Source organism: Suricata suricatta, chromosome 9 (assembly GCF_006229205.1).
Source record: "Suricata suricatta isolate VVHF042 chromosome 9, meerkat_22Aug2017_6uvM2_HiC, whole genome shotgun sequence".
Lineage (NCBI taxonomy): Eukaryota > Metazoa > Chordata > Mammalia > Carnivora > Herpestidae > Suricata > Suricata suricatta.
The window spans coordinates 71,981,083-71,995,424 of NC_043708.1; the positions used below are offsets into that span (position 1 = coordinate 71,981,083).

Consider the following 14,342-nt stretch of genomic DNA (forward strand, 5'->3'; position numbering starts at 1 on the left):
CAGCACACAGAGTATCCTCATGGAGAAGGGGAGAAGTTACCTAAACATAAACATATGGTTACCTATTGAGAGTGAGAATCTCTAAGGTCATGTCCTTAACCACACACTAAGTAGAATCAGTTTGACAGGGTGTGTGCCTTCAGCCCTGCTGGGGAGGTTCCCCTGGAAAATGTCTGACCTCCTCTCTCAAGTCAGTACATGCTTTCCACTGGGAGAAGCCTCATTCTGTCCTGCTAAGTGGATGACCAGGGCCAGCCACCTTCTGGCTTTTCGTCAGACCTGAGCAGTGCTGGGTGTGGTCTGAGCTGCATCTGGGTGCTCTCAGGTCGTGGCAGATAAGGGGAGGCAAGGAGATGTTGCTTGGACCCAGCTTCTACAAGACTCTTTTCCTAAGACCTGGAGGAAAGGGCCTTCAGTCCCAAATAGGTTGAGCTTAATTGCAGGATTTGAGCAAGAGATTTCATGTTTTTAACAGTGTGAAGAAACTAAGATTGGGTATTAAGGGGAATAGAGTAAATGAAAATGCAGTAGAGAACATCACAAGACTCCCCAGAAACTGCCTGAGATGAGTGGCCATGGAAATGCAGGACCTTTAACAGATGTGCGGTTCAGCCTTTTGACTCACGTGATTCTCATCACATGGGATTCTCACTTTGGGCACCAGAGGGCCAGGGTTCAAGCCTGTAAGATGTAACCCTATGACGCTTAAAAATAATAGTGACTTCCCAAGACTTCATTTCTGAGTTTCATTAGTGCCCCCACTCCCATTTTGGACCCAACAACCTTGTAGGACTGTTCCGTCCTGTCTATTCAGAGATTCAAACTTTGCAGTATCCTAAACACAAAATGGAGAAATGTGGCGAGTATCCTCGGGGAGCTCAGCCACAAGAGGGGAGGACAGTGGTGCTTATCACATAGCCATCCTCGAGCCACTGCTTCGCACGGCAGGCTGGGGAAGGGTTACGGCTGACTTTCTACAAAAGTTAATGGCTTGCTTTTTTATTTAAGTTCATTTATTTATTTTGAGAGAGACGGGGGAGGGGTGGGGAAGAGACTCCCAAGCAGGCTCTGTGCGGGTTAACAGAAATCTTTTAAGAATTGAAAAGTCATGTCCTACCCTACAAACATTTGCCTCGTGCCCAGGAATTCCTGCTGACCTCTTCTGCTTTCCATAGCCCCTTTAAATGTCACCTGCAGATTACTCTGGTCTCTGTAAAAAGCTTTCTCTTGCTACCCCTGTTCAGACCTTCCACTACTGTCTTCTTGCCATTAATTTCTTTCTCCCTACAGTGCTCATGGCTGTCTGCCTTTCTTTCTATCAGAATCATTTTGTAAGCACTGTTCCCAGGCCTTCTGCCCAGGTGAACCACCAGGAATGCAGAGGGACTTGAGTGGCTGGCTGGCTAGCTAGCTCACTAGAGGAAGAATGTTTAATGGACTGAAGTTCTTAGGTCTGTGAAAGCGAAACTTGAGGCACATCCTCCTCCGACTCAAATACCTGATAGGCTTCCATGAGGAAAGAGAAAATAGAAGTATTCTTGGTGATAAAAGAAACATGTATTTAACTAAAGGTGTGAAAGACTTATACACTGAAAATTATAAAACATTAATGAAGAAAACTAAAGAAGACACAAATAAATAGAAAAACATCCTGTGTCCATGGATTGGAAGTATCCAAACTATCCAAAATTGTTAAAATACCCAAACCACCCAAAGTGATCTACAGATTCAAGTCAATCCATATCAAAATCCCAATGGCATTTTTTTTATATAGAAATAAACAATTCTAAAATTCACAGGAAATCACAAAGATCCCTAATGTAAACTATGGTTCTGGGTGAGAATGATGTGTCAGTGTTGGTTCCTCTATTGTAACAGATACACCACTCCGGTGTGGGATGTTAATAATGGAGGAAGTTGTGCATATGTGGGGGCAGGAGGTATATAGAAACTCTTTGGGCTTTCTGAAATTATTTTATGCTTATTTATTTATTTATTTATTTTTAATATGTTTTATTTATTTTTGATACAGAGAGAGACAGGCATGAGAGGGGGAGGGGCAGAGAGAGAAGGAGACACAGAACCGGAAGCAGGCTCCAGGCTCCGAGCTAGCTGTCAGCACAAAGCCCGACGCGGGGCTTGAACCCACGAATGTGAGATCTGACCTGAGCTGAAGCCGGAGGCCCAACCGACTGAGCCACCCAGGCGCCCCTATGCTTATTTATTTTTGAGAGAGGGACAGAGTATGAGTAGGGGAAGGGCAGTGAGAGAGAGGAAGACACAGAATCTGAAGCAGGCTCTAGCCTCTGAGCTGTCAGCACAGCTAAATCCACAGTGGTGGATGACATTCCCTATTCTTGGGCTCATATCTTGCAGGTGCATTGTTCTGGGACCTCAGCCTACCCAGGCTTTAAGTCTCTGAAGTTCTTTCACAGATGAGAAAGATCTCCAGCAGCAAGTTTCCTGGTGAGCCTCAGGTGATTGGTTTGAACATGTACAGAACTTTCCAAATGGTCCAGGAGAAAGTAAGGCTGCAAGCATTTCTCCTAGTTTCTCCTGCACCCTTGCTTATCATTATGTCATGCCCAGCAGGACAAAGAAACATGGCCAGAGACTACAGAAAATAGCACCATTTTCCATTTTGTTTGGTTCTTTGAGACCTCTAGTGTTTTTCGAGGTGGGCATCCTTAGGTCGAAGTTTTACTGGAATCCTAAAGGTTGGTAAAATGGCAACTACCATTGTCCAGTATTGGGAGGTCCTTTTTCTTGTCCCTAAAATTAGGCTTCACTAGGGGTGCCTTGATGGCTCAGTCAGTTATGCATCTGACACTTGGTTTGGCTTAGACCATGATCTCATGGTTATGGGTTCTGGCCCCACATGGGGCTCTGTGCTGGTAGTGTGGGGCCTGCTTGGCATTCTCTCTCTCTGCCCCTCTCCTGGTCGTGCTTTTTCTCTCAAAATGAATAAACTTAAAAAATTAAAAAAAAATTAGGCTCCACTATTTTGCCAGGCTTTTCTCCCTCACTTATAAATGAGACTTCTCATTTATCCCCACTGCTGTCAATTAAGCACACATATCTTCCCTGGAGTCTCAGGTCTTTGACTTCCTCAATTCTTTTTCCTTACTTCTATCAGAATTCCAAATTACAAAACTGATCTCCAGGGCAGTGATTCTCAAAGCATGTTCCCTGGCTCAGTAACAGCACCACCTTTCAGCCTATGAGAAATGCAAGTTCTCAGGTTTACTATATGAGAAATTGCAGAAGTTGAGTCCAGCAATGTCTTTTAAACAAACCCTGCAGGTGATTTGGGTGCACGTTAAAGTTTGAGAACCACTGCTCTAGGCTTAAAACCCTGCCCCTCTCTCCAGTTATTTGTCTTCACAGAAGTGGCCCCAATGTGCCTACACCTATGCCCTTGAAAATGCACTGCAGTTCTTTTTCTGAGAGCCCCATTGAACATCTCAGAGTTAGCATTGCCCTCCTTTCCCTCTCCCTTTTATGTTGAAGTTATGGAACTCCAGAAAGAGATCTCTGCCTCTATGTCCAAATTTCCCCTTTTTATAAGGACACCAGTCATATTAGATTAGGGCCCATACTAAATTACCTTTGCTTCTAAATATGGTCACATTTTGAGGAACTGGGGATTAGGACTTCTGTAGATCTTTTTTTGCGGGGTGGGGTGGGAGCAGAGGGGGGCACAAATCCACCCATAACAAGGACCATGGAATCTTACGGGAGGCTCTTGGGGGGAAAATCTCCTTTATGTCTCTTGAGAACCAACAACACCAACATGGGATTCTTTTTCCCTTCTCTTGGGAAGCATAATTGATTAAGAGACCATGACTACTGTATATTTTCAGGAAAGTAAGTCAGGTCCTGGCTGCTTCTTCCCTGACATAGGCTGTATATTTGCAAGAGACAGGGAAACATAAAGCATGAACATACACAACCTCCCTGTTTAAAGCTCTTTTGTAAAGTTGCCCCCAAATATCCTTAATTTTACCAAACAAATAATTTTATCCAAATATGATTGGATGTCACCAGGAAGCCACAATTTCCACCTTCAGAAGGCAGAAAATTAGCAGCCTTTTGCTGTGAGAGAGGCACCTGTTTTTCTCCGAAGACTAGGCAGTTAACTGTGAATTTATTTCTCAGCTACTGCCACACACTAGCAAAACAGACATATCAGTATATTGGTATTCTGCAATTTCCACTTGAAGGAATCAAAAGGAACATGGAAAACCAAAGTTTGGTAGGCCCTAAAACAGAAACGGGACGATTGGAGAACGGAGGTGTGGCTACTCTTCCTGTCTCAAGAGGAGGCAAGGTGTGAATCTTTTTTTCTCCCCCATTCTGGAACCTGCTCACAGCCTCCTCACCGGAGGCCTGCAGGCTTGGGCTTCCAAGGGAGGATGAGGAGTGGGAGCACACCCAGTTCTCAGGAATCCTGGGTGCTAGGAGCACTAGTGTGGGCTAGAATCTCGGCTCTGTCCCCAGGGAAGGGCGTCTCTGGCTATCTCCGTCCCCAGTCGCCGGTAATAATATAATAGTCACCACGTGGCTACACTGCCTAGGGGAAAAGAAGAGTTAGTTCTAAAGATGGCTTCGCAGCAGCAGGAACCGATCTGACACAGCCTTCCCTTCGGGCAAGCGGTACTGGGGGAGGAAGACCCTGGAGACTCTGCTCGGTCCTGACCTGGGAGCGGGCGTAGATTGGCACGGCCTATTTGCGGTTGGGTCTCAAGAGCCTCGCTTCCGCTTCCGGAGCGGATAGTTTGGTTTGAAGATCTTTCCCTTTAGTTACTGGAGTGAGAAGAGCTGTTCCGAGGTGGGCGGATGCAGGTTGGAATCCCAGTGGAGCGGAGGAGGGAGGGAAGAGTCTCTTCCTTAGGGTCCTTTGGTGATGTCTACAATCTTGGTCTCAGGTTGGGGGTTCAAAGACCAACACTGAAAATAAGAAATGAAAGGTATAAGTAGGAAATGTAGGCAATCTATCTTTGTAGGCTTGGTAGCGTGGCCGAGCGGTCTAAGGTGCTGGATTTAGGCTCCAGTCTCTTTGGGGGCGTGGGTTCGAATCCCATTGCTACCAGGATTTTGTTTCTAATCGTAAGTAATCATGGCCTTTGCCTTCACTCCGACCAAAACTGTAGATCTCCCGTGAGATTTGACCAAATTTCAAAACCCAGTAAGTGACTTTTCTGACCAGTTGGCTCTGGTATGATGGGGCGGGACTATTGAATGAACGACTGTTTTACTGGCAGGGAGCTCACAAGCCGGTGTCTGAAAGAGCGCTCCTCAGTATCCTGGGTCCCCCTGCTGTTTGAAAGGGAGAGGGTAAGGCCTTGTTTGCCAAGGGATGGCAATTAACCTGGGCACTTAGGAGAGGAGAGGCAGTCTTGGAATCTTGACAGAACCTTGGAAGTGCAGTAAATAGGTAAGGTGGGGCACAGAGGGGCACAGGGAGTAAAGTGAGCTTCTGCTCCCAAGCGTTAACTTGGAAAAATTCAACAGTTCCACTCAGAGCCAAAGGAAAAATTTCAGACAGTTGCACACGGTGCCCAAAGTGTCCCTGTGATCCCTGGTGCTGCCTCTTGGATCCCTAATGCATTACCTAGAGGACGTTCTGTTTTATTTCTCTTTCCAGATGCCTCTGGTCTTCCTGCTACTAGGGTACCTCCTCCCCAACCCACACTCTGTCTCTCCCTCCAAGTTCACCATCAGGACAGCAAAGGAGATATGTTAAACCGGGAGCTAATCATCAAGGAAGGGAAGCACTCACCCGCTCAGGTAAGTGATTCAACAACCAGGCATGAGCCAGGCCAGGAAGATGCTCTGACTCTTACCAAGCCCCCAAGAGGAGTCTAGAATGGGTTTGAAATAAGAATTTGAGCTCTTTAAGGAACATTCTCACTTTCTGGCCTTTGAGGGCAATGCCTTTCTGGCCTCATGTATATGCATAGCCTTCGGCATCTAGAAGGTGCATTAGGGCATTAGGTATGATTTGGATACATACACACTCATACGAATACATATCATATTCAGAGTTGAATCCAGGCACTGTGCCCTCCTCAAGGCTATGAGAAGGAGTTCGCTGCTCATTTTAGTAGATGGTGGTGGAACCTGACTGGCCTGTGCCCTAAAGGAGGCAAGAGTTAAGTTTGTCCATGTGGCTTGTTATTGTAGTCAACCTCAACAATAATGACATTCTTGGACTGGATAATTCTTTACTGTGGGGGTCAGGGGTCATGTGTATTGTAGGATGTTTAGCAGTATCCCTGGCCTTTACTCACTAGATAACAGTAATATTGTCTCAGTTATGACAACTGAAAGTGTCTCCAGACATTTTCTTTTTTTTTTAAACTTTTCTTTAATGTTTTATTTATTTTTGATACTGAGAGAGACAGAGCATGAGAGGGGGAGGGGCAGAGAGAGAAGAACACAGAACTGGAAGCAGGCTCGAACCCACGAATGTGAGAGCTGACCTGAGCCAAAGTCGGAGGCTTAACCGACTGAGCCACCCAGGGGCCCCTCTCCAGACATTTTCAATGTCCCCTAAGAGACAAACTCATTCTTAAAGACTGAGGGTGCAACTAGTATGTCTCAATTTGTGACATGTCTTCTTAGTTTCTCAATGGTGCCTTTGAAGGGCAAAATTTCCCAATTTTGATTAAGTACAATTAATCATATTTTTCTTTTACGGATAATGCTTTTGGTGTTGCATCTAAAAGATCTTTCCCTGCTACAACTTAACAAAGATTTCATTCTAAATATTTTATAGTTTTGGTTTAAGATTCATTTTGAGTTAATTTTTTATGTGGTGTTAAGTAAGGATCAAAATTATTTTTTAACATTATTTGTTGGAAAAACTACCTTTCTAAAGAATATATTTATCATGATGAGCACTGAGTAATGTGAATAGAATTATTGTATCACTGTCTCATATGCCTGAAACAAATATAACACTAGCTATGTTAAAATTAAAATTAAACACTTAATAAAAATAAAAAGTAAATTTAAAAAGACCTTTCTCTACTGAATTGCCTTTGAAACTTTGTCAACAATCAATTGATAATATATGTGTGGTTCTATCTCTGTACTCCTGTTTCATAGATCTATTTTTTTATAGTTTAATACCAATACTATAGTCTTAACTAGAGCAGCTTTTATGAGTCTTGATGTCAGGCAGAGTGAGTTTGCTCCGACTTTGTTCTTCTTTTTAAAGTTGTTTTGGGCATGCTATATCTTTGAATTTCCATAGGAATTTTGGAATCAGCTAGTCAATTTCTAAAACAAAAACAAAACAAAAAAACTAGGGTCACATGGTTGGCTCAGTTGAAAGTACATGGGACTCGATATCATAAGTTATGATTTTCAGCCCTATTTGGGGTATAGAACCTACTAAAAATAAATTTTAAATTAAAAAACATGTCTTAAAAATAAATGGAAAAACCTTGTTATTTTTATTAGGATTGCATCAAATCTATAAATCAACTTAGGGATAATTGATATCTTAATGATATTGAGTCTTCTCATTCACAAACATGAAATGATTCAAGGATCCTTGTATTTAAGTTTTCTTTTCTCTCAGTTTTTTTTTTCTGGTGTACAAATCTTGGACATATTTTGTCCCTAAGTACTTCATATTTAATGTAAATTGGATTGCTTTAAAAATTTTCAATTTCTGGTAGTTCATTGCTAGGTACAATGATAGATATGTAGATGTAGTATATAAACAGTAATATATGCAGTTAATTTTAATATTTATTTTGTATTCAACAACTTTGCTTGATTCACTTATTAGTTACAGCTTTCTATAGATTCTGTAGGATTTTTACATAACTTTCATGTTTTCTTGGAATAAAAGATACCTTTACTTGTTTGTTTAAACCCAGATGGCTTCCATTTCATTCCCCGCCCCCCCCCCCCATTATTGATCGGGCAAGAATCCCCTGCACAGTGTTGAACAAGAGTGGTGAAAGCAGATGTTCATGTTTGCTCCCAGTCTTACAGGGAAAACATTCAGTCTTTCATCCTTAAGCATGATATTAGCTGGAAGTTTTTCATAGCTTCCCTTTATCAGGTTGAGGAAGTTTCCTTCTTTTCCTAATTTGCTGCGAGTCTGTGTCAGGAATGAATGTGGACTTTGTCAAATGCTCTTTCTGCATTTTTTGGTAAGATCATATGATTTTTCTTTTTAGTCTGTTGAAATAATAAATCACATTGATTGATTTTGAATATCAAACCAACCTTGCTTTTCTGGGATAAATCCCACTTGATCCAGAGGTATTGTTATTTTATATATTGTGGGTTCAGCTAGCTAATGTTGTTCAAATAGGAGAACTGAATTTCACATTTTAGCCCCTGCCTGGTGCACTCACTCTTGAGTTATAGCTTCTTACCATATTTTTCTAAGAGAGATCCTCATTTTGTTGATTCACAGCCAACAAAACTGGCCAAAGGAAGAAGTAACAGATACTTGGCCTTGGCTCAAGTAATTGCAACTCATCCTCCCTAGGCCATCATACTCTAAGACAAAGCCCTCCAGTCCCCCTAATCCCACAATCAGACAGGAACTTAATCTTCTAAAGTGCAACCCGCGCGTTTGAGTCTGGAGGAAGCCGTAGCTACACCGCCCCCTGGTGTACGATTTATCCCGCACAATATCCCTAATCTCTCCTAACGTGGAAAATCTCTAAAGTGTCATGCAGATCACTCTGGGATCCCCAACTCCCCCAAGATTCCCCACCTCTGACAGTCTCCCAGATTCCTAGGCTGAATTTTGGGAAGAATGCAGTGGCACTGGAAGGGGCTTCTCTGTCCCATCTCTTCTATAAACTGTGTAAAAGGTCATGGAAAAGTCAATATTCTAGAATATATTGATAAAGTGAGCTTCTGAGGATTAAACAAATGATTTAAGATCCATGCAATCTTGAACTGGAAAGCCCATTCTCAGCTGTCATTTCGGGTATGTATTTGGTCCTAGAACTAAGCTCAGTCCAGAACTCACCCCGGTGTGTAGGAGAAGATAAGCAGGTGAGAAACCTTTGGTCATCCTGAGATACATAAAAGAACGAGGCTGAAAGAGAAATAGAGGAACATGGAGGGACTAGGGAAGAACGCTTCCAATACGTGGCTCCACAGTGTAATCTGTAAACAACTTCATCTCTGTTCCAGCACACGGCCCGTTCCAATTCACATGCCATGGTTTGTGGTCCAGCAATGGTAGTCAAGCAGCATTGCGACTGCCACCCAGGCATTGAACCTGGCAACCTCTTGAACCAGGTGTCCAGGATACCATTCACAGAGATTATGAGGTAATTGGTCTAGAGCCCAGTCTTTCCGTCAGACTTTTTTAAAGTTCCATGTGTCATTCTAATAAACAGAGCTGAGAACTACCGCACTAGGGATATCATGATTATTTTGGCTGTGATGTCCCAGAGCAAAAATTGGACAGAAACCGAATGGTTTTTTTGAAAACTGGTGGCAGCTATCAAATGAAGGTGACGTGTAAACAGGGACATCCTGCAATAATAAAAACTGCCTGATGGGAGAGGGGAGCCGCAGGGACTGGCTGCCCAGGACTCTCTCCTGTCACTCTTCACGTTTTTCTCAGAAAAATGAGCACATCGTGTTGCTGGGCTCAGAGGAAAGCCTGGAGATGATATTCCTTTCTTGGGCTCGTGCATAACTTTGCGGAGTGTGTGAAAACCCGGCAGAGTTTGTCAGCAGGACATTCGAGCGCTGCTCTCTCTGTTCGCCTGGAAATAGCACAAATTCTGGAGCAACTGGAACATGGCGACCTGGGAGACCCCGAAGGTCCTAAAGCCCTCAAATTCAAAAGGAATGAGCACCCCGTCTATGAGAGCAGAAAGAAGACATCTCCAAGTGTTTTAGGGACGGAGTGTAAAACCACTTACGGGGCTTCGCTTCCTCTGAAGAAATAATTCAGCAGAGACACAAGCCTGAACTCTTTGATATCTCACCTGGTAAAAGAAAGGACTGTAGATTTCCACTGGCATCTTTAGGTTGTTGGTTAGATTCTAGCTCTAAGTAGGTGATTAGGCAGTTGCAAATGCCCTAGATCTCCATTTGATAAGTCATGCTCCCTGGAAGCTAGGATTTTGTGGCTTTAATTAGCTTGAATATTTTGTGTATCTTCCTAAGATATTTGCAACAAGACTGAGAGGAAGCCAACAAGAATAAAACATAGTCGACACCTGCAAAAGGCCAACCGCCTTCCCTTGTGTTACAAATTCCACTCACTCATTACTCATGTATTCTTCATTCACTCAGTAAAATATTCCCATTTAAGTCATGGGTGGTAGATGAACAAACCAGAGCCTACGGAGAAAGTACACTTTCGCGAAGACCCCTACGGTTCTTCCAACTCTTGTTTCACTTGTTTTTAAGATTTGGGACTTCAAAGCACAAATCTATACAACAGAACGGAGATGTAAAGGAAGGTAGTTACTATCAGAAAAAAACAGAGCCACCGCAGTAAGCGGGCGGTAGCGTGGCCGAGCGGTCTAAGGCGCTGGATTAAGGCTCCAGTCTCTTCGGGGGCGTGGGTTCGAATCCCACCGCTGCCAAGCGGGTTTTTTTTTGCCAGCTGAGGGACTGAGGTGGAAAGATGACAATGTATACCTATCCCAGGGTGAACTTTCAGATTATACAAGTGCGGAGGGCTCCAGTTTTGCGGCCCCGGTAGTGCTTCGGAAAATCTTGCCAATCTGCGACGTTTTGGTAAGTCTTCAAACGAAGTTCACCAGGAGGTTAGGGGATGGCAAGAAACAGATTTTAAGACAGTGGCAGGTCTGTCCATAGAAGTAGCTCTCACACGCGGATTGATATAAAGATTGATATAAAGGCTCGGAAGGGACAGGAGTGCATTTTTGTTTTACATTTTCCCCACTCATAAATGGAAACGCGCAGAGGCTCTGCAGCCAGCCCAGTAGCGAAACGTCCAGAGAAAACTCCTCTGGCAAGAGCACAGGGCTCAGACCCTAGGGTCTGTACTGTAGCCCGCACATACCACCGACTTTTGCGTCGGCTCCTTGGTCCTCAGGTCCCCGTTAGACTGTTTGCTGGGGCCTTCCCCACTCCCAAGCCCCTTTTCTGCTTTCTCGACGCAGTGTCTCCCCGTTCCTCCAGGTCTTCTCGACCGGGAAGCGAGAAGGAAGGAGAGGGTCTGAGTGAGACTGTCCGAAGATGTGTCTTAGCAAGGAGGCAATGCCCGCGGAAGGAGGGAGGTGTCTCAGTGCCCCTACAAGCTTGCTCTCAGAAAGCTCACTGCCCCTACAAGCTTGCTCTCAGAAAGCCCGAGAAACTTTCGACCCCAAATCCAAACTCCTAACAGACATTCTCACATCTTGCGCAGTAAGAACTTCAGGATCTGTGCGTGTGCTTTGGGGGCCCGAAGAGTGGATGGGTGGAATCTAAGACTTGCCCCTCCCACAGTGTCTCTTGGGGGAGGTTGTGGAGAGAGCGCTTTTGGGCAAAGAGGAGAAACTTCTTTTCGAAGAGGGGCTGAAGAAACGGAGGTAGCCCATTTCCTTAGAAAAATGACCAAGAGAAACTTCAAGTTTCTGGGCTGCTTCTGATCTAGGAGTTCGAGTATGGTTGTCCCTCTTTTGCTTATGCATAGTACTTAAAATCACAATCCTTATTTAAAGAAAGCATTCGGTCCCCACACTCACCCGGCTCAACTAGAATGGAGAGAAAGAGTGATGCTAGACTGGCCTCAATTTAAATTCATGGCAGTGATCTCAAGCGCATCTGTGTGACAATCTTAACAATTTTTTGAGAGTCCTTTAACTATATTCGATTCTTAAAGACTGCTGTTTCATCCCTTCTCTTATGTCCTCAAAACAGCCACCACCTCATCATACGTTCTAACGCTCAGGTTTCTATTTCACTGAGAAAAGAGAAGCTGTCACAGGAGAATTTCTACAAGGTCCTCATCCACCTGCTGCTTTCTGAGTATCTTTATGCCTCCTGTTACTGTGGATGATCTGGCTGATCTATGCGAGATCCTAGCTAAGCCCATTTCCACTCTCCCGGCACTAGATGCCGTCCTCAATTGCTTACCCAAAAACATTCTTTCCAACACTTGGTTCTTCTCTGTCTGCAGGATCATTCCCAACAGCATACTGGTACGCTGCTATCAAGATCCCATTATCAAATAAAAACAACACGTTCTGGCAGCAATGAGGGGAGCAGATACAAGGCTCACCTTACACCCATGGTCACTCTAAATCTTTGTGTGGCGTTTTCTAGGTCTTTTAGTATCAGGCTAATAAGTGGTGTAAAGGGCTGAAATTTGGTTGCGTGGGTGGAGTTTAAGAGTGGACATTTCTCTTTTCTTCTTACCTCCTACTCCTCTATGCTGGTAGGAAGTGATGTATATCAAGATATATGCGCCTTCCACAAATTGGTGAGTGCCTATTTTTTGCCAAGGATTGTCTTTGGGAGGTAAGGTTGTGTCCCCAGGGAATTCACTTCCTAGAAGGCAAAAGATTATTTTCTCAAACACATGGTGATGTTCAATCCAATCACACTCTATCTAGATTACAAAATGTGAAAATAAGTGAAGAGGTTAAGTATGAGGTAGTGTGGCAGAGTGATCTGAGGTGCAAGGTTTAGGCTATGGTCTCTTAGATTTGTGGGTTTGAATTCCACCACTGCTAATGCTTTGATTTTCTTAAAATGAAAAAAAATTCCACCCTTTAAACTTCTCTTACGTATTAAAAAGTTAGTAACGAAAAATGTGACCAACAGCAGGTGTCTGATTAGTGAGGGAGATCCTCACAATCCAGTGGGGTACATATTACTGATCCCTCAGTGAGAAAATATAAATATTCCTTTCCTATAATTTATAGGGAAAAAGGAATCGCTGCTCCATGAAATCACTGAAATGTAATGGTCTCCCAAAACCATTCTGATAAAAAAAGAACTAGGGCTTCTTAGAAGAGTGGCCAATTTCAGGTTTGGGGCCGGAAACATACATGAAGAGCTGGCAAGGAAGCAAGAATTTCTGCAAACTACTAGGCCATGGTGAAAATTCTCAGGAGCCAAGAATAAGTTCCCACTGGTCAAAGATGAAACAAACTGATTACTAAAAGGAATACCGCCTGCAATACATTGAATATAGAAACATATAAAGATCTCCTAAATGCAGAAAGAAAAACAACTCGTTGATCACCAGTGGGGACAACTAGGGAAAAAATTATTTAATCTGAAATTTGGCAATTAATCGGTAAGAATCGAGCATTATCCCTACCTATTAAATGTACATTCTGTTTAAGATAACCAAGTCGCTCTAGTTGGTGAATAAAAGTTCTGTGCAGAGGAAATCAAGCCAGTAAATATGGATGAAATATAAAATTGGATATCATGAGTTGGCTGTGATGATATTTATATTTAAGGATGAGCTGATGGGGGAATTTACAAGGTGGGATCAGGCTCTCTGTATGTGGACCCACTGATCAACACTAACATTTATTTTTTTTAATGTTTTTATTTATTTTTGAGAGAGAGAGACAGCATGAGCAGGGAGGGTCAGAGAGAGAGGGAAACACAGAATCTGAAGACAGGCTCCAGGCTCTGAGCTAGCTGTCAGCATAGAGCCTGACATGGGGCTTGAACCCACAAACCGTGAAATCATGACCTGAGCTGAAGTCAGACTTTCAAGCGACTGAGCCACCCAGGCGCCCGTAATTTTATTATTTTTATTTTATAGAAAACATTAAAAAATTTTTTCTTTTATAGTTTATTGTCAAGTTGGTCTCCATGAAACGCCCAGCGCTCATCCCAACAAGTGCCCTCCTCCATGCCTATCACCTCCTTTCCCCTCTCCCCCTCCCCCATCAGCCCTGTTTGTTTTCAGTATTCAAGAGTCTCTCATGGTTTGCCTCCCTCCCTCTCCCAAACTATTTTTCCCCTTCCCCTCCCCCATGGTCCTCTGTTAAGTTTCTCCTGTTCCACATATAAGTGAAAACATAATGTATCTGTCCTTCTCTGCCTGAGTTATTTCATTTAGCATGACACCCTCAAGGTCCATCCACTTTGCTACGAATGGCCAGATTTCATTCTTTCTCATTGCCATGTAGTATTCCATTGTATATATAAACCACATCTTCTTGATCCATTCATCAGGTGATGGACATTTAGGCTCTTTCCATGATTTGGCTATTGCTGAAAGTGCTGCTATGAACATTGGGGTACATGTGCCCCTATGCATTCGCACCCTGTATCCTGCCAGGGTGTTGTAGCTTCTTGATGGCAGCAAATGTATCTCCCTCAGCTTTGTCTTTCCCTGGGCTCCTCAGGGTGCCTAGGGC

The 14,342-nt window shown here is 43.5% G+C and overlaps 1 protein-coding gene, 1 long non-coding RNA gene and 2 other non-coding genes across 5 annotated transcripts in view; 3 read left to right on the top strand and 1 right to left on the bottom strand.

Annotated features, from left to right (window-relative positions):
- Positions 1–4,176: 4,176 nt before the first annotated feature.
- On the bottom strand, positions 4,177–9,244 carry LOC115301411. The gene is made up of 2 exons (XR_003913108.1): positions 9,011–9,244; positions 4,177–4,950 (listed from the first exon to the last, which is right to left on the bottom strand). It is a non-coding gene; the product is annotated as an uncharacterized LOC115301411 (long non-coding RNA).
- On the top strand, positions 5,011–5,092 carry TRNAL-UAG. Its single transcript has one exon. It is a non-coding gene; the product is annotated as a tRNA-Leu (tRNA).
- Positions 5,705–14,342, top strand: part of RNASE12 (ribonuclease A family member 12 (inactive)) — an 86,393-nt gene continuing 77,755 nt past the window's right edge. Inside the window, exons 1-2 of one of the 2 annotated variants that reach the window (XM_029951259.1) lie at positions 5,705–5,790; positions 9,178–9,317. The gene's annotated coding sequence lies outside the window, so the exon portion shown is untranslated. The remainder of the gene's footprint in view (positions 5,791–9,177; positions 9,318–14,342) is intronic. The other variant, XM_029951258.1, reaches the window with a different exon arrangement.
- On the top strand, positions 10,511–10,592 carry TRNAL-AAG. The gene has a single exon. It is a non-coding gene; the product is annotated as a tRNA-Leu (tRNA).